This window comes from Pristiophorus japonicus, chromosome 8, assembly GCF_044704955.1.
Source record: "Pristiophorus japonicus isolate sPriJap1 chromosome 8, sPriJap1.hap1, whole genome shotgun sequence".
Lineage (NCBI taxonomy): Eukaryota > Metazoa > Chordata > Chondrichthyes > Pristiophoridae > Pristiophorus > Pristiophorus japonicus.
In genome coordinates, this window is record NC_091984.1 from 175,218,348 (window position 1) to 175,235,079 (window position 16,732).

A 16,732-nucleotide genomic window follows, 5' to 3' on the forward strand; every position below is an offset into this window, starting at 1 on the left:
AGTAAGTGTGCAGAATTTGCAGCACATTTTTCTGCAGCTGCTGCAAGACCATTGTCAGGATGGCCGAGTGGTCTAAGGCGCCAGACTCAAGGACTGTTAATCCTTACCTTACCAAAGGTTGGTGTATTCTGGTCCCTTTCTAGGGGCGTGGGTTCGAATCCCACTTCTGACATTAACTTTTTATCCAGACAAATGCCAGCAAGCGTCAAAAAGCCTGCTCAACTGGCTTTAAATTTGCAAGTGGTCACCTCAAGCTCCTCAACGCTATTGTCGTTTGCCAATAAGCGAAAGGCACCGCACCGCCCACAGACCAACTTGTTTTGCTCTCTAAACTTATCACATTCTAACCCTGTTCTCGGGGATAGGGTTTAAAATCAGACTTCTCCTTTCAACCCATTCCCACACTAAAAAGCAGCAGACTCAAAGCATGACATTTTTATCCTCCCGCGTTGCTGAATTCCACGTTGCTTTCTCGTACTGTGGCTTTCAATCCCACTGCAGACAGTGGTGTTTCTCAGAAAAAGGGCACCACTGTCAAAGAATGAGATTTCTTCCACACAAAGGCTGCTCAAATCTGCTCCGTTCCTCAGGCAGGGAATTACTTGCAATGTTACTTCCGACATTAACACATTTTGCCAGTATAAAAGGCACCAGAGTCAAACAAGTCAGGTATTAGCATGTGAAAGTTGCCAGAGTCGATGCCTTGGTGGACCGAGGCCTTTCAATGCTCAGACTGATGCTTACGGCCAAGGGCACAATAGTGTCAGGAAGGCCGAGTGGAGTGAGGCGCCAGACTCAAAGACTGTTAATCCTTAACTGACCAAAGGTCGGCGAATTCCGGTCCCTTTCTAGGGGCGTGGGTTGCAATCCCACCTCTGACGTGACATTTTTCCCCACACAAATGCAGCCAGCGTCAAAAGGCCTGTTGAACTGGCCTTCAATTTACAAGTGGCAACATCAAACTCTTCAACGGTTTGCCAACAAACTGAAGGCACCGTTCTCAGCTCAACCTCTTTTCCACACCAAAATAGTCATATCACAACACAGCGGGAGCCGACTGCTTCATGGCTCGCGGTGAAGGGGCGCAAATATTACACGCCACAAATTCTGGCAGCGGTGGGATTCGAACCCACGCCTCCGAAGAGACTGGAGCCTTAATCCAGCGCCTTAGACCGCTCGGCCACGCTACCACTGGCAGCAGTTTCCGTTCTGGAACTAGTGACCGGTGAGTGAAATGTGACTTTGCTTTGGGCAAGATAATAATCAAGGCAATTGAAGTGGCAGACGGTGAACTCTCGAGAAATGATTTTGCAGCATACAGGTCCACAGGGCAACACCAGTAATTAGGTGCACGTTGGAACGAAGCAGTTACAACCTTCATTCAATATTTATTCCGACATCAACATCACTGACAAAACCAGATTATCTGGTCATGATCACATTGCCGTTTGTGGGATCTTGCTGTGTGCAAACTGGCTGCGGCGTTCCCCACATTGCAACAGTGCCTTCACTTTTACAATACTTCATTGGCTGTAAAGCGCCTTGGGACGTCGTTCGGTCATGAAAGGCGCTTTCGAAATACAATACAGAAAATGTTACCCGATAGCTGACAAAATGCGAGCTGTTGCGAGAAATACCTGTGTTTGAATGTTGGTTGCATTGCAGGGATGATGAACTTAATGACTGGCGCTGCCTGTTAAGTCCTGTCGTAAGAATGTGTGCGTTGTGTGTTTGCACAGGAGGAAGAATTGTGAGGCTGCTCAGTAAGTGTGCAGAATTTGCAGCACATTTTTCTGCAGCTGCTGCAAGACCATTGTCAGGATGGCCGAGTGGTCTAAGGCGCCAGACTCAAGGACTGTTAATCCTTACCTTACCAAAGGTTGGTGTATTCTGGTCCCTTTCTAGGGGCGTGGGTTCGAATCCCACTTCTGACATTAACTTTTTATCCAGACAAATGCCAGCAAGCGTCAAAAAGCCTGCTCAACTGGCTTTAAATTTGCAAGTGGTCACCTCAAGCTCCTCAACGCTATTGTCGTTTGCCAATAAGCGAAAGGCACCGCACCGCCCACAGACCAACTTGTTTTGCTCTCTAAACTTATCACATTCTAACCCTGTTCTCGGGGATAGGGTTTAAAATCAGACTTCTCCTTTCAACCCATTCCCACACTAAAAAGCAGCAGACTCAAAGCATGACATTTTTATCCTCCCGCGTTGCTGAATTCCACGTTGCTTTCTCGTACTGTGGCTTTCAATCCCACTGCAGACAGTGGTGTTTCTCAGAAAAAGGGCACCACTGTCAAAGAATGAGATTTCTTCCACACAAAGGCTGCTCAAATCTGCTCCGTTCCTCAGGCAGGGAATTACTTGCAATGTTACTTCCGACATTAACACATTTTGCCAGTATAAAAGGCACCAGAGTCAAACAAGTCAGGTATTAGCATGTGAAAGTTGCCAGAGTCGATGCCTTGGTGGACCGAGGCCTTTCAATGCTCAGACTGATGCTTACGGCCAAGGGCACAATAGTGTCAGGAAGGCCGAGTGGAGTGAGGCGCCAGACTCAAAGACTGTTAATCCTTAACTGACCAAAGGTCGGCGAATTCCGGTCCCTTTCTAGGGGCGTGGGTTGCAATCCCACCTCTGACGTGACATTTTTCCCCACACAAATGCAGCCAGCGTCAAAAGGCCTGTTGAACTGGCCTTCAATTTACAAGTGGCAACATCAAACTCTTCAACGGTTTGCCAACAAACTGAAGGCACCGTTCTCAGCTCAACCTCTTTTCCACACCAAAATAGTCATATCACAACACAGCGGGAGCCGACTGCTTCATGGCTCGCGGTGAAGGGGCGCAAATATTACACGCCACAAATTCTGGCAGCGGTGGGATTCGAACCCACGCCTCCGAAGAGACTGGAGCCTTAATCCAGCGCCTTAGACCGCTCGGCCACGCTACCACTGGCAGCAGTTTCCGTTCTGGAACTAGTGACCGGTGAGTGAAATGTGACTTTGCTTTGGGCAAGATAATAATCAAGGCAATTGAAGTGGCAGACGGTGAACTCTCGAGAAATGATTTTGCAGCATACAGGTCCACAGGGCAACACCAGTAATTAGGTGCACGTTGGAACGAAGCAGTTACAACCTTCATTCAATATTTATTCCGACATCAACATCACTGACAAAACCAGATTATCTGGTCATGATCACATTGCCGTTTGTGGGATCTTGCTGTGTGCAAACTGGCTGCGGCGTTCCCCACATTGCAACAGTGCCTTCACTTTTACAATACTTCATTGGCTGTAAAGCGCCTTGGGACGTCGTTCGGTCATGAAAGGCGCTTTCGAAATACAATACAGAAAATGTTACCCGATAGCTGACAAAATGCGAGCTGTTGCGAGAAATACCTGTGTTTGAATGTTGGTTGCATTGCAGGGATGATGAACTTAATGACTGGCGCTGCCTGTTAAGTCCTGTCGTAAGAATGTGTGCGTTGTGTGTTTGCACAGGAGGAAGAATTGTGAGGCTGCTCAGTAAGTGTGCAGAATTTGCAGCACATTTTTCTGCAGCTGCTGCAAGACCATTGTCAGGATGGCCGAGTGGTCTAAGGCGCCAGACTCAAGGACTGTTAATCCTTACCTTACCAAAGGTTGGTGTATTCTGGTCCCTTTCTAGGGGCGTGGGTTCGAATCCCACTTCTGACATTAACTTTTTATCCAGACAAATGCCAGCCAGCGTCAAAAAGCCTGCTCAACTGGCTTTAAATTTGCAAGTGGTCACCTCAAGCTCCTCAACGCTATTGTCGTTTGCCAATAAGCGAAAGGCACCGCACCGCCCACAGACCAACTTGTTTTGCTCTCTAAACTTATCACATTCTAACCCTGTTCTCGGGGATAGGGTTTAAAATCAGACTTCTCCTTTCAACCCATTCCCACACTAAAAAGCAGCAGACTCAAAGCATGACATTTTTATCCTCCCGCGTTGCTGAATTCCACGTTGCTTTCTCGTACTGTGGCTTTCAATCCCACTGCAGACAGTGGTGTTTCTCAGAAAAAGGGCACCACTGTCAAAGAATGAGATTTCTTCCACACAAAGGCTGCTCAAATCTGCTCCGTTCCTCAGGCAGGGAATTACTTGCAATGTTACTTCCGACATTAACACATTTTGCCAGTATAAAAGGCACCAGAGCCAAACAAGTCAGGTATTAGCATGTGAAAGTTGCCAGAGTCGATGCCTTGGTGGACCGAGGCCTTTCAATGCTCAGACTGATGCTTACGGCCAAGGGCACAATAGTGTCAGGAAGGCCGAGTGGAGTGAGGCGCCAGACTCAAAGACTGTTAATCCTTAACTGACCAAAGGTCGGCGAATTCCGGTCCCTTTCTAGGGGCGTGGGTTGCAATCCCACCTCTGACGTGACATTTTTCCCCACACAAATGCAGCCAGCGTCAAAAGGCCTGTTGAACTGGCCTTCAATTTACAAGTGGCAACATCAAACTCTTCAACGGTTTGCCAACAAACTGAAGGCACCGTTCTCAGCTCAACCTCTTTTCCACACCAAAATAGTCATATCACAACACAGCGGGAGCCGACTGCTTCATGGCTCGCGGTGAAGGGGCGCAAATATTACACGCCACAAATTCTGGCAGCGGTGGGATTCGAACCCACGCCTCCGAAGAGACTGGAGCCTTAATCCAGCGCCTTAGACCGCTCGGCCACGCTACCACTGGCAGCAGTTTCCGTTCTGGAACTAGTGACCGGTGAGTGAAATGTGACTTTGCTTTGGGCAAGATAATAATCAAGGCAATTGAAGTGGCAGACGGTGAACTCTCGAGAAATGATTTTGCAGCATACAGGTCCACAGGGCAACACCAGTAATTAGGTGCACGTTGGAACGAAGCAGTTACAACCTTCATTCAATATTTATTCCGACATCAACATCACTGACAAAACCAGATTATCTGGTCATGATCACATTGCCGTTTGTGGGATCTTGCTGTGTGCAAACTGGCTGCGGCGTTCCCCACATTGCAACAGTGCCTTCACTTTTACAATACTTCATTGGCTGTAAAGCGCCTTGGGACGTCGTTCGGTCATGAAAGGCGCTTTCGAAATACAATACAGAAAATGTTACCCGATAGCTGACAAAATGCGAGCTGTTGCGAGAAATACCTGTGTTTGAATGTTGGTTGCATTGCAGGGATGATGAACTTAATGACTGGCGCTGCCTGTTAAGTCCTGTCGTAAGAATGTGTGCGTTGTGTGTTTGCACAGGAGGAAGAATTGTGAGGCTGCTCAGTAAGTGTGCAGAATTTGCAGCACATTTTTCTGCAGCTGCTGCAAGACCATTGTCAGGATGGCCGAGTGGTCTAAGGCGCCAGACTCAAGGACTGTTAATCCTTACCTTACCAAAGGTTGGTGTATTCTGGTCCCTTTCTAGGGGCGTGGGTTCGAATCCCACTTCTGACATTAACTTTTTATCCAGACAAATGCCAGCCAGCGTCAAAAAGCCTGCTCAACTGGCTTTAAATTTGCAAGTGGTCACCTCAAGCTCCTCAACGCTATTGTCGTTTGCCAATAAGCGAAAGGCACCGCACCGCCCACAGACCAACTTGTTTTGCTCTCTAAACTTATCACATTCTAACCCTGTTCTCGGGGATAGGGTTTAAAATCAGACTTCTCCTTTCAACCCATTCCCACACTAAAAAGCAGCAGACTCAAAGCATGACATTTTTATCCTCCCGCGTTGCTGAATTCCACGTTGCTTTCTCGTACTGTGGCTTTCAATCCCACTGCAGACAGTGGTGTTTCTCAGAAAAAGGGCACCACTGTCAAAGAATGAGATTTCTTCCACACAAAGGCTGCTCAAATCTGCTCCGTTCCTCAGGCAGGGAATTACTTGCAATGTTACTTCCGACATTAACACATTTTGCCAGTATAAAAGGCACCAGAGCCAAACAAGTCAGGTATTAGCATGTGAAAGTTGCCAGAGTCGATGCCTTGGTGGACCGAGGCCTTTCAATGCTCAGACTGATGCTTACGGCCAAGGGCACAATAGTGTCAGGAAGGCCGAGTGGAGTGAGGCGCCAGACTCAAAGACTGTTAATCCTTAACTGACCAAAGGTCGGCGAATTCCGGTCCCTTTCTAGGGGCGTGGGTTGCAATCCCACCTCTGACGTGACATTTTTCCCCACACAAATGCAGCCAGCGTCAAAAGGCCTGTTGAACTGGCCTTCAATTTACAAGTGGCAACATCAAACTCTTCAACGGTTTGCCAACAAACTGAAGGCACCGTTCTCAGCTCAACCTCTTTTCCACACCAAAATAGTCATATCACAACACAGCGGGAGCCGACTGCTTCATGGCTCGCGGTGAAGGGGCGCAAATATTACACGCCACAAATTCTGGCAGCGGTGGGATTCGAACCCACGCCTCCGAAGAGACTGGAGCCTTAATCCAGCGCCTTAGACCGCTCGGCCACGCTACCACTGGCAGCAGTTTCCGTTCTGGAACTAGTGACCGGTGAGTGAAATGTGACTTTGCTTTGGGCAAGATAATAATCAAGGCAATTGAAGTGGCAGACGGTGAACTCTCGAGAAATGATTTTGCAGCATACAGGTCCACAGGGCAACACCAGTAATTAGGTGCACGTTGGAACGAAGCAGTTACAACCTTCATTCAATATTTATTCCGACATCAACATCACTGACAAAACCAGATTATCTGGTCATGATCACATTGCCGTTTGTGGGATCTTGCTGTGTGCAAACTGGCTGCGGCGTTCCCCACATTGCAACAGTGCCTTCACTTTTACAATACTTCATTGGCTGTAAAGCGCCTTGGGACGTCGTTCGGTCATGAAAGGCGCTTTCGAAATACAATACAGAAAATGTTACCCGATAGCTGACAAAATGCGAGCTGTTGCGAGAAATACCTGTGTTTGAATGTTGGTTGCATTGCAGGGATGATGAACTTAATGACTGGCGCTGCCTGTTAAGTCCTGTCGTAAGAATGTGTGCGTTGTGTGTTTGCACAGGAGGAAGAATTGTGAGGCTGCTCAGTAAGTGTGCAGAATTTGCAGCACATTTTTCTGCAGCTGCTGCAAGACCATTGTCAGGATGGCCGAGTGGTCTAAGGCGCCAGACTCAAGGACTGTTAATCCTTACCTTACCAAAGGTTGGTGTATTCTGGTCCCTTTCTAGGGGCGTGGGTTCGAATCCCACTTCTGACATTAACTTTTTATCCAGACAAATGCCAGCCAGCGTCAAAAAGCCTGCTCAACTGGCTTTAAATTTGCAAGTGGTCACCTCAAGCTCCTCAACGCTATTGTCGTTTGCCAATAAGCGAAAGGCACCGCACCGCCCACAGACCAACTTGTTTTGCTCTCTAAACTTATCACATTCTAACCCTGTTCTCGGGGATAGGGTTTAAAATCAGACTTCTCCTTTCAACCCATTCCCACACTAAAAAGCAGCAGACTCAAAGCATGACATTTTTATCCTCCCGCGTTGCTGAATTCCACGTTGCTTTCTCGTACTGTGGCTTTCAATCCCACTGCAGACAGTGGTGTTTCTCAGAAAAAGGGCACCACTGTCAAAGAATGAGATTTCTTCCACACAAAGGCTGCTCAAATCTGCTCCGTTCCTCAGGCAGGGAATTACTTGCAATGTTACTTCCGACATTAACACATTTTGCCAGTATAAAAGGCACCAGAGCCAAACAAGTCAGGTATTAGCATGTGAAAGTTGCCAGAGTCGATGCCTTGGTGGACCGAGGCCTTTCAATGCTCAGACTGATGCTTACGGCCAAGGGCACAATAGTGTCAGGAAGGCCGAGTGGAGTGAGGCGCCAGACTCAAAGACTGTTAATCCTTAACTGACCAAAGGTCGGCGAATTCCGGTCCCTTTCTAGGGGCGTGGGTTGCAATCCCACCTCTGACGTGACATTTTTCCCCACACAAATGCAGCCAGCGTCAAAAGGCCTGTTGAACTGGCCTTCAATTTACAAGTGGCAACATCAAACTCTTCAACGGTTTGCCAACAAACTGAAGGCACCGTTCTCAGCTCAACCTCTTTTCCACACCAAAATAGTCATATCACAACACAGCGGGAGCCGACTGCTTCATGGCTCGCGGTGAAGGGGCGCAAATATTACACGCCACAAATTCTGGCAGCGGTGGGATTCGAACCCACGCCTCCGAAAAGACTGGAGCCTTAATCCAGCGCCTTAGACCGCTCGGCCACGCTACCACTGGCAGCAGTTTCCGTTCTGGAACTAGTGACCGGTGAGTGAAATGTGACTTTGCTTTGGATAAGATAATAATCAATGCCATTGAAGTGGCAGACGGTAAACTCTCGAGAAATGATTTTGCAGCATACAGGTCCACAGGGCAACACCAGTAATTAGGTGCACGTTGGAACGAAGCAGTTACAACCTTCATTCAATATTTATTCCGACATCAACATCACTGACAAAACCAGATTATCTGGTCATGATCACATTGCCGTTTGTGGGATCTTGCTGTGTGCAAACTGGCTGCGGCGTTCCCCACATTGCAACAGTGCCTTCACTTTTACAATACTTCATTGGCTGTAAAGCGCCTTGGGACGTCGTTCGGTCATGAAAGGCGCTTTCGAAATACAATACAGAAAATGTTACCCGATAGCTGACAAAATGCGAGCTGTTGCGAGAAATACCTGTGTTTGAATGTTGGTTGCATTGCAGGGATGATGAACTTAATGACTGGCGCTGCCTGTTAAGTCCTGTCGTAAGAATGTGTGCGTTGTGTGTTTGCACAGGAGGAAGAATTGTGAGGCTGCTCAGTAAGTGTGCAGAATTTGCAGCACATTTTTCTGCAGCTGCTGCAAGACCATTGTCAGGATGGCCGAGTGGTCTAAGGCGCCAGACTCAAGGACTGTTAATCCTTACCTTACCAAAGGTTGGTGTATTCTGGTCCCTTTCTAGGGGCGTGGGTTCGAATCCCACTTCTGACATTAACTTTTTATCCAGACAAATGCCAGCCAGCGTCAAAAAGCCTGCTCAACTGGCTTTAAATTTGCAAGTGGTCACCTCAAGCTCCTCAACGCTATTGTCGTTTGCCAATAAGCGAAAGGCACCGCACCGCCCACAGACCAACTTGTTTTGCTCTCTAAACTTATCACATTCTAACCCTGTTCTCGGGGATAGGGTTTAAAATCAGACTTCTCCTTTCAACCCATTCCCACACTAAAAAGCAGCAGACTCAAAGCATGACATTTTTATCCTCCCGCGTTGCTGAATTCCACGTTGCTTTCTCGTACTGTGGCTTTCAATCCCACTGCAGACAGTGGTGTTTCTCAGAAAAAGGGCACCACTGTCAAAGAATGAGATTTCTTCCACACAAAGGCTGCTCAAATCTGCTCCGTTCCTCAGGCAGGGAATTACTTGCAATGTTACTTCCGACATTAACACATTTTGCCAGTATAAAAGGCACCAGAGCCAAACAAGTCAGGTATTAGCATGTGAAAGTTGCCAGAGTCGATGCCTTGGTGGACCGAGGCCTTTCAATGCTCAGACTGATGCTTACGGCCAAGGGCACAATAGTGTCAGGAAGGCCGAGTGGAGTGAGGCGCCAGACTCAAAGACTGTTAATCCTTAACTGACCAAAGGTCGGCGAATTCCGGTCCCTTTCTAGGGGCGTGGGTTGCAATCCCACCTCTGACGTGACATTTTTCCCCACACAAATGCAGCCAGCGTCAAAAGGCCTGTTGAACTGGCCTTCAATTTACAAGTGGCAACATCAAACTCTTCAACGGTTTGCCAACAAACTGAAGGCACCGTTCTCAGCTCAACCTCTTTTCCACACCAAAATAGTCATATCACAACATAGCGGGAGCCGACTGCTTCATGGCTCGCGGTGAAGGGGCGCAAATATTACACGCCACAAATTCTGGCAGCGGTGGGATTCGAACCCACGACTCCGAAGAGACTGGAGCCTTAATCCAGCGCCTTAGACCGCTCGGCCACGCTACCACTGGCAGCAGTTTCCGTTCTGGAACTAGTGACCGGTGAGTGAAATGTGACTTTGCTTTGGATAAGATAATAATCAATGCCATTGAAGTGGCAGACGGTAAACTCTCGAGAAATGATTTTGCAGCATACAGGTCCACAGGGCAACACCAGTAATTAGGTGCACGTTGGAACGAAGCAGTTACAACCTTCATTCAATATTTATTCCGACATCAACATCACTGACAAAACCAGATTATCTGGTCATGATCACATTGCCGTTTGTGGGATCTTGCTGTGTGCAAACTGGCTGCGGCGTTCCCCACATTGCAACAGTGCCTTCACTTTTACAATACTTCATTGGCTGTAAAGCGCCTTGGGACGTCGTTCGGTCATGAAAGGCGCTTTCGAAATACAATACAGAAAATGTTACCCGATAGCTGACAAAATGCGAGCTGTTGCGAGAAATACCTGTGTTTGAATGTTGGTTGCATTGCAGGGATGATGAACTTAATGACTGGCGCTGCCTGTTAAGTCCTGTCGTAAGAATGTGTGCGTTGTGTGTTTGCACAGGAGGAAGAATTGTGAGGCTGCTCAGTAAGTGTGCAGAATTTGCAGCACATTTTTCTGCAGCTGCTGCAAGACCATTGTCAGGATGGCCGAGTGGTCTAAGGCGCCAGACTCAAGGACTGTTAATCCTTACCTTACCAAAGGTTGGTGTATTCTGGTCCCTTTCTAGGGGCGTGGGTTCGAATCCCACTTCTGACATTAACTTTTTATCCAGACAAATGCCAGCCAGCGTCAAAAAGCCTGCTCAACTGGCTTTAAATTTGCAAGTGGTCACCTCAAGCTCCTCAACGCTATTGTCGTTTGCCAATAAGCGAAAGGCACCGCACCGCCCACAGACCAACTTGTTTTGCTCTCTAAACTTATCACATTCTAACCCTGTTCTCGGGGATAGGGTTTAAAATCAGACTTCTCCTTTCAACCCATTCCCACACTAAAAAGCAGCAGACTCAAAGCATGACATTTTTATCCTCCCGCGTTGCTGAATTCCACGTTGCTTTCTCGTACTGTGGCTTTCAATCCCACTGCAGACAGTGGTGTTTCTCAGAAAAAGGGCACCACTGTCAAAGAATGAGATTTCTTCCACACAAAGGCTGCTCAAATCTGCTCCGTTCCTCAGGCAGGGAATTACTTGCAATGTTACTTCCGACATTAACACATTTTGCCAGTATAAAAGGCACCAGAGCCAAACAAGTCAGGTATTAGCATGTGAAAGTTGCCAGAGTCGATGCCTTGGTGGACCGAGGCCTTTCAATGCTCAGACTGATGCTTACGGCCAAGGGCACAATAGTGTCAGGAAGGCCGAGTGGAGTGAGGCGCCAGACTCAAAGACTGTTAATCCTTAACTGACCAAAGGTCGGCGAATTCCGGTCCCTTTCTAGGGGCGTGGGTTGCAATCCCACCTCTGACGTGACATTTTTCCCCACACAAATGCAGCCAGCGTCAAAAGGCCTGTTGAACTGGCCTTCAATTTACAAGTGGCAACATCAAACTCTTCAACGGTTTGCCAACAAACTGAAGGCACCGTTCTCAGCTCAACCTCTTTTCCACACCAAAATAGTCATATCACAACATAGCGGGAGCCGACTGCTTCATGGCTCGCGGTGAAGGGGCGCAAATATTACACGCCACAAATTCTGGCAGCGGTGGGATTCGAACCCACGACTCCGAAGAGACTGGAGCCTTAATCCAGCGCCTTAGACCGCTCGGCCACGCTACCACTGGCAGCAGTTTCCGTTCTGGAACTAGTGACCGGTGAGTGAAATGTGACTTTGCTTTGGATAAGATAATAATCAATGCCATTGAAGTGGCAGACGGTAAACTCTCGAGAAATGATTTTGCAGCATACAGGTCCACAGGGCAACACCAGTAATTAGGTGCACGTTGGAACGAAGCAGTTACAACCTTCATTCAATATTTATTCCGACATCAACATCACTGACAAAACCAGATTATCTGGTCATGATCACATTGCCGTTTGTGGGATCTTGCTGTGTGCAAACTGGCTGCGGCGTTCCCCACATTGCAACAGTGCCTTCACTTTTACAATACTTCATTGGCTGTAAAGCGCCTTGGGACGTCGTTCGGTCATGAAAGGCGCTTTCGAAATACAATACAGAAAATGTTACCCGATAGCTGACAAAATGCGAGCTGTTGCGAGAAATACCTGTGTTTGAATGTTGGTTGCATTGCAGGGATGATGAACTTAATGACTGGCGCTGCCTGTTAAGTCCTGTCGTAAGAATGTGTGCGTTGTGTGTTTGCACAGGAGGAAGAATTGTGAGGCTGCTCAGTAAGTGTGCAGAATTTGCAGCACATTTTTCTGCAGCTGCTGCAAGACCATTGTCAGGATGGCCGAGTGGTCTAAGGCGCCAGACTCAAGGACTGTTAATCCTTACCTTACCAAAGGTTGGTGTATTCTGGTCCCTTTCTAGGGGCGTGGGTTCGAATCCCACTTCTGACATTAACTTTTTATCCAGACAAATGCCAGCCAGCGTCAAAAAGCCTGCTCAACTGGCTTTAAATTTGCAAGTGGTCACCTCAAGCTCCTCAACGCTATTGTCGTTTGCCAATAAGCGAAAGGCACCGCACCGCCCACAGACCAACTTGTTTTGCTCTCTAAACTTATCACATTCTAACCCTGTTCTCGGGGATAGGGTTTAAAATCAGACTTCTCCTTTCAACCCATTCCCACACTAAAAAGCAGCAGACTCAAAGCATGACATTTTTATCCTCCCGCGTTGCTGAATTCCACGTTGCTTTCTCGTACTGTGGCTTTCAATCCCACTGCAGACAGTGGTGTTTCTCAGAAAAAGGGCACCACTGTCAAAGAATGAGATTTCTTCCACACAAAGGCTGCTCAAATCTGCTCCGTTCCTCAGGCAGGGAATTACTTGCAATGTTACTTCCGACATTAACACATTTTGCCAGTATAAAAGGCACCAGAGCCAAACAAGTCAGGTATTAGCATGTGAAAGTTGCCAGAGTCGATGCCTTGGTGGACCGAGGCCTTTCAATGCTCAGACTGATGCTTACGGCCAAGGGCACAATAGTGTCAGGAAGGCCGAGTGGAGTGAGGCGCCAGACTCAAAGACTGTTAATCCTTAACTGACCAAAGGTCGGCGAATTCCGGTCCCTTTCTAGGGGCGTGGGTTGCAATCCCACCTCTGACGTGACATTTTTCCCCACACAAATGCAGCCAGCGTCAAAAGGCCTGTTGAACTGGCCTTCAATTTACAAGTGGCAACATCAAACTCTTCAACGGTTTGCCAACAAACTGAAGGCACCGTTCTCAGCTCAACCTCTTTTCCACACCAAAATAGTCATATCACAACATAGCGGGAGCCGACTGCTTCATGGCTCGCGGTGAAGGGGCGCAAATATTACACGCCACAAATTCTGGCAGCGGTGGGATTCGAACCCACGACTCCGAAGAGACTGGAGCCTTAATCCAGCGCCTTAGACCGCTCGGCCACGCTACCACTGGCAGCAGTTTCCGTTCTGGAACTAGTGACCGGTGAGTGAAATGTGACTTTGCTTTGGATAAGATAATAATCAATGCCATTGAAGTGGCAGACGGTAAACTCTCGAGAAATGATTTTGCAGCATACAGGTCCACAGGGCAACACCAGTAATTAGGTGCACGTTGGAACGAAGCAGTTACAACCTTCATTCAATATTTATTCCGACATCAACATCACTGACAAAACCAGATTATCTGGTCATGATCACATTGCCGTTTGTGGGATCTTGCTGTGTGCAAACTGGCTGCGGCGTTCCCCACATTGCAACAGTGCCTTCACTTTTACAATACTTCATTGGCTGTAAAGCGCCTTGGGACGTCGTTCGGTCATGAAAGGCGCTTTCGAAATACAATACAGAAAATGTTACCCGATAGCTGACAAAATGCGAGCTGTTGCGAGAAATACCTGTGTTTGAATGTTGGTTGCATTGCAGGGATGATGAACTTAATGACTGGCGCTGCCTGTTAAGTCCTGTCGTAAGAATGTGTGCGTTGTGTGTTTGCACAGGAGGAAGAATTGTGAGGCTGCTCAGTAAGTGTGCAGAATTTGCAGCACATTTTTCTGCAGCTGCTGCAAGACCATTGTCAGGATGGCCGAGTGGTCTAAGGCGCCAGACTCAAGGACTGTTAATCCTTACCTTACCAAAGGTTGGTGTATTCTGGTCCCTTTCTAGGGGCGTGGGTTCGAATCCCACTTCTGACATTAACTTTTTATCCAGACAAATGCCAGCCAGCGTCAAAAAGCCTGCTCAACTGGCTTTAAATTTGCAAGTGGTCACCTCAAGCTCCTCAACGCTATTGTCGTTTGCCAATAAGCGAAAGGCACCGCACCGCCCACAGACCAACTTGTTTTGCTCTCTAAACTTATCACATTCTAACCCTGTTCTCGGGGATAGGGTTTAAAATCAGACATCTCCTTTCAACCCATTCCCACACTAAAAAGCAGCAGACTCAAAGCATGACATTTTTATCCTCCCGCGTTGCTGAATTCCACGTTGCTTTCTCGTACTGTGGCTTTCAATCCCACTGCAGACAGTGGTGTTTCTCAGAAAAAGGGCACCACTGTCAAAGAATGAGATTTCTTCCACACAAATGTGGCCAGCGTGCAAAAAGCATGCACAACTGGCCTTCAATTTTCAAGTGGTGACATCAAACTCTTCGATGGTATTGCCATTTGCCAACAAACTGAAGGCACCGCTCACAGTCCAACTACTTTTCCACACCAAAATGGCCCCATTGTGAAACAGGTGCCCATGCTTGTGCTGACAGAATGCAAGTGTTACGCAGGGAAAATTCTGGCAGCGGTGGGATTTGAACCCACGCCTCCGAAGAGACTGGAACCTGGATCCAGCGCCTTAGACCGCTCGGCCACGCTACCACTGGACGCAGCTTCTGTTCTGGAACGAGTGACCGTTGAGTGAAATGTGACTTTGCCATGCGGAAAATAATAATTAAGGCAATTAAAGTGGTAGACAGTGAACTCTCGAGAAACGATTTTGCAACATACCGGTCACAGGAACCTACGTATCCACAGGGCAACAACAGAAATTAGGTGCATGTTGGGACAAACCAGTTACAACATTCATTCAATATTTATTCCTATATCAACATCACTGACAAAAACAGATTATCTGGTCATGAACACATTGCTGTTTGTGGGATCGTGCTGTGTGCATACTGGCTGCGCCATTTCCCACATTACAACAGTGACTCACTTTAAAAATACTTCATTGGCTGTAAAGCGTTTTGGGACATGAAAGGCGCCAACACACTGCAGAAAATTTTACCCGATAGCTGGCAAAATGCGAGCTGTTGTGAGAAATACGTGTGTTGGTTGCATTGCAGGCATGATAAACTTAATGACTGGCGCTGCCTGTTAAGTGATGTCGTAACAATGTACGTGTTGTGTGATTGCACAGGAGGAAGGATTGTGATGCAACTCAGTAAATGTGCAGAATTGGAGCACGCTTTTCTGCAGTTACAGTCGGTTCATTGTCAGGGTGGCCGAGTGGTTTAAGGTGCCAAACTCAAAGACTGTAACCCTTACCTTACCAAAGGTTGGTGTATTCTGGGACGTGGGTGCCAAGCCCACTTCTAGCGGCGTGGTTTCCAATCCCACTTCTGACATTTACTTTTTATCCACACAAATGCGGCCAGCGTGCAAAAAGCATGCACAACTGGCCTTCAATTTTCAAGTGGTGACATCAAACTCTTCGATGGTATTGCCATTTGCCAACAAACTGAAGGCACCGCTCACAGTCCAACTACTTTTCCACACCAAAATGGCCCCATTGTGAAACAGGTGCCCATGCTTGTGCTGACAGAATGCAAGTGTTACGCAGGGAAAATTCTGGCAGCGGTGGGATTTGAACCCACGCCTCCGAAGAGACTGGAAACTGGATCCAGCGCCTTAGACCGCTCGGCCACGCTACCACTGGACGCAGCTTCTGTTCTGGAACGAGTGACCGTTGAGTGAAATGTGACTTTGCCATTCGGAAAATAATAATTAAGGCAATTAAAGTGGTAGACAGTGAACTCTCGAGAAACGATTTTGCAACATACCGGTCACAGGAACCTACGTATCCACAGGGCAACAACAGAAATTAGGTGCATGTTGGGACAAACCAGTTACAACATTCATTCAATATTTATTCCTATATCACCATCACTGACAAAAACAGATTATCTGGTCATGAACACATTGCTGTTTGTGGGATCGTGCTGTGTGCATCCTGGCTGCGCCATTTCCCACATTACAACAGTGACTCACTTTAAAAATACTTCATTGGCTGTAAAGCGTTTTGGGACATGAAAGGCGCCAACACACTGCAGAAAATTTTACCCGATAGCTGGCAAAATGCGAGCTGTTGTGAGAAATACGTGTGTTGGTTGCATTGCAGGCATGATAAACTTAATGACTGGCGCTGCCTGTTAAGTGATGTCGTAACAATGTACGTGTTGTGTGATTGCACAGGAGGAAGGATTGTGATGCAACTCAGTAAATGTGCAGAATTGGAGCACGCTTTTCTGCAGTTACAGTCGGTTCATTGTCAGGGTGGCCGAGTGGTTTAAGGTGCCAAACTCAAAGACTGTAACCCTTACCTTACCAAAGGTTGGTGTATTCTGGGACGTGGGTGCCAAGCCCACTTCTAGCGGCGTGGTTTCCA

The 16,732-nt window shown here is 47.6% G+C and overlaps 19 non-coding genes across 19 annotated transcripts; 9 read left to right on the forward strand and 10 right to left on the reverse strand.

Annotated features, from left to right (window-relative positions):
• Positions 1-53: 53 nt before the first annotated feature.
• On the forward strand, positions 54-172 carry trnal-caa (transfer RNA leucine (anticodon CAA)). Its single transcript has 2 exons — positions 54-91; positions 127-172. It is a non-coding gene; the product is annotated as a tRNA-Leu (tRNA).
• A 936-nt stretch (positions 173-1,108) lies between these two features.
• trnal-aag (transfer RNA leucine (anticodon AAG)) lies at positions 1,109-1,190 on the reverse strand. The gene has a single exon. It is a non-coding gene; the product is annotated as a tRNA-Leu (tRNA).
• A 625-nt stretch (positions 1,191-1,815) lies between these two features.
• trnal-caa (transfer RNA leucine (anticodon CAA)) lies at positions 1,816-1,934 on the forward strand. The gene is made up of 2 exons: positions 1,816-1,853; positions 1,889-1,934. It is a non-coding gene; the product is annotated as a tRNA-Leu (tRNA).
• A 936-nt stretch (positions 1,935-2,870) lies between these two features.
• trnal-aag (transfer RNA leucine (anticodon AAG)) lies at positions 2,871-2,952 on the reverse strand. Its single transcript has one exon. It is a non-coding gene; the product is annotated as a tRNA-Leu (tRNA).
• Positions 2,953-3,577: 625 nt separating this feature from the next.
• trnal-caa (transfer RNA leucine (anticodon CAA)) lies at positions 3,578-3,696 on the forward strand. The gene is made up of 2 exons: positions 3,578-3,615; positions 3,651-3,696. It is a non-coding gene; the product is annotated as a tRNA-Leu (tRNA).
• Positions 3,697-4,632: 936 nt separating this feature from the next.
• Positions 4,633-4,714, reverse strand: trnal-aag (transfer RNA leucine (anticodon AAG)). The gene has a single exon. It is a non-coding gene; the product is annotated as a tRNA-Leu (tRNA).
• Positions 4,715-5,339: 625 nt separating this feature from the next.
• trnal-caa (transfer RNA leucine (anticodon CAA)) lies at positions 5,340-5,458 on the forward strand. The gene is made up of 2 exons: positions 5,340-5,377; positions 5,413-5,458. It is a non-coding gene; the product is annotated as a tRNA-Leu (tRNA).
• Positions 5,459-6,394: 936 nt separating this feature from the next.
• trnal-aag (transfer RNA leucine (anticodon AAG)) lies at positions 6,395-6,476 on the reverse strand. The gene has a single exon. It is a non-coding gene; the product is annotated as a tRNA-Leu (tRNA).
• A 625-nt stretch (positions 6,477-7,101) lies between these two features.
• Positions 7,102-7,220, forward strand: trnal-caa (transfer RNA leucine (anticodon CAA)). Its single transcript has 2 exons — positions 7,102-7,139; positions 7,175-7,220. It is a non-coding gene; the product is annotated as a tRNA-Leu (tRNA).
• A 936-nt stretch (positions 7,221-8,156) lies between these two features.
• On the reverse strand, positions 8,157-8,238 carry trnal-aag (transfer RNA leucine (anticodon AAG)). The gene has a single exon. It is a non-coding gene; the product is annotated as a tRNA-Leu (tRNA).
• A 625-nt stretch (positions 8,239-8,863) lies between these two features.
• trnal-caa (transfer RNA leucine (anticodon CAA)) lies at positions 8,864-8,982 on the forward strand. Its single transcript has 2 exons — positions 8,864-8,901; positions 8,937-8,982. It is a non-coding gene; the product is annotated as a tRNA-Leu (tRNA).
• Positions 8,983-9,918: 936 nt separating this feature from the next.
• trnal-aag (transfer RNA leucine (anticodon AAG)) lies at positions 9,919-10,000 on the reverse strand. The gene has a single exon. It is a non-coding gene; the product is annotated as a tRNA-Leu (tRNA).
• A 625-nt stretch (positions 10,001-10,625) lies between these two features.
• On the forward strand, positions 10,626-10,744 carry trnal-caa (transfer RNA leucine (anticodon CAA)). The gene is made up of 2 exons: positions 10,626-10,663; positions 10,699-10,744. It is a non-coding gene; the product is annotated as a tRNA-Leu (tRNA).
• Positions 10,745-11,680: 936 nt separating this feature from the next.
• Positions 11,681-11,762, reverse strand: trnal-aag (transfer RNA leucine (anticodon AAG)). The gene has a single exon. It is a non-coding gene; the product is annotated as a tRNA-Leu (tRNA).
• A 625-nt stretch (positions 11,763-12,387) lies between these two features.
• trnal-caa (transfer RNA leucine (anticodon CAA)) lies at positions 12,388-12,506 on the forward strand. Its single transcript has 2 exons — positions 12,388-12,425; positions 12,461-12,506. It is a non-coding gene; the product is annotated as a tRNA-Leu (tRNA).
• A 936-nt stretch (positions 12,507-13,442) lies between these two features.
• Positions 13,443-13,524, reverse strand: trnal-aag (transfer RNA leucine (anticodon AAG)). The gene has a single exon. It is a non-coding gene; the product is annotated as a tRNA-Leu (tRNA).
• Positions 13,525-14,149: 625 nt separating this feature from the next.
• On the forward strand, positions 14,150-14,268 carry trnal-caa (transfer RNA leucine (anticodon CAA)). The gene is made up of 2 exons: positions 14,150-14,187; positions 14,223-14,268. It is a non-coding gene; the product is annotated as a tRNA-Leu (tRNA).
• A 593-nt stretch (positions 14,269-14,861) lies between these two features.
• Positions 14,862-14,943, reverse strand: trnal-cag (transfer RNA leucine (anticodon CAG)). Its single transcript has one exon. It is a non-coding gene; the product is annotated as a tRNA-Leu (tRNA).
• Positions 14,944-15,916: 973 nt separating this feature from the next.
• Positions 15,917-15,998, reverse strand: trnal-cag (transfer RNA leucine (anticodon CAG)). Its single transcript has one exon. It is a non-coding gene; the product is annotated as a tRNA-Leu (tRNA).
• Positions 15,999-16,732: the final 734 nt, after the last annotated feature.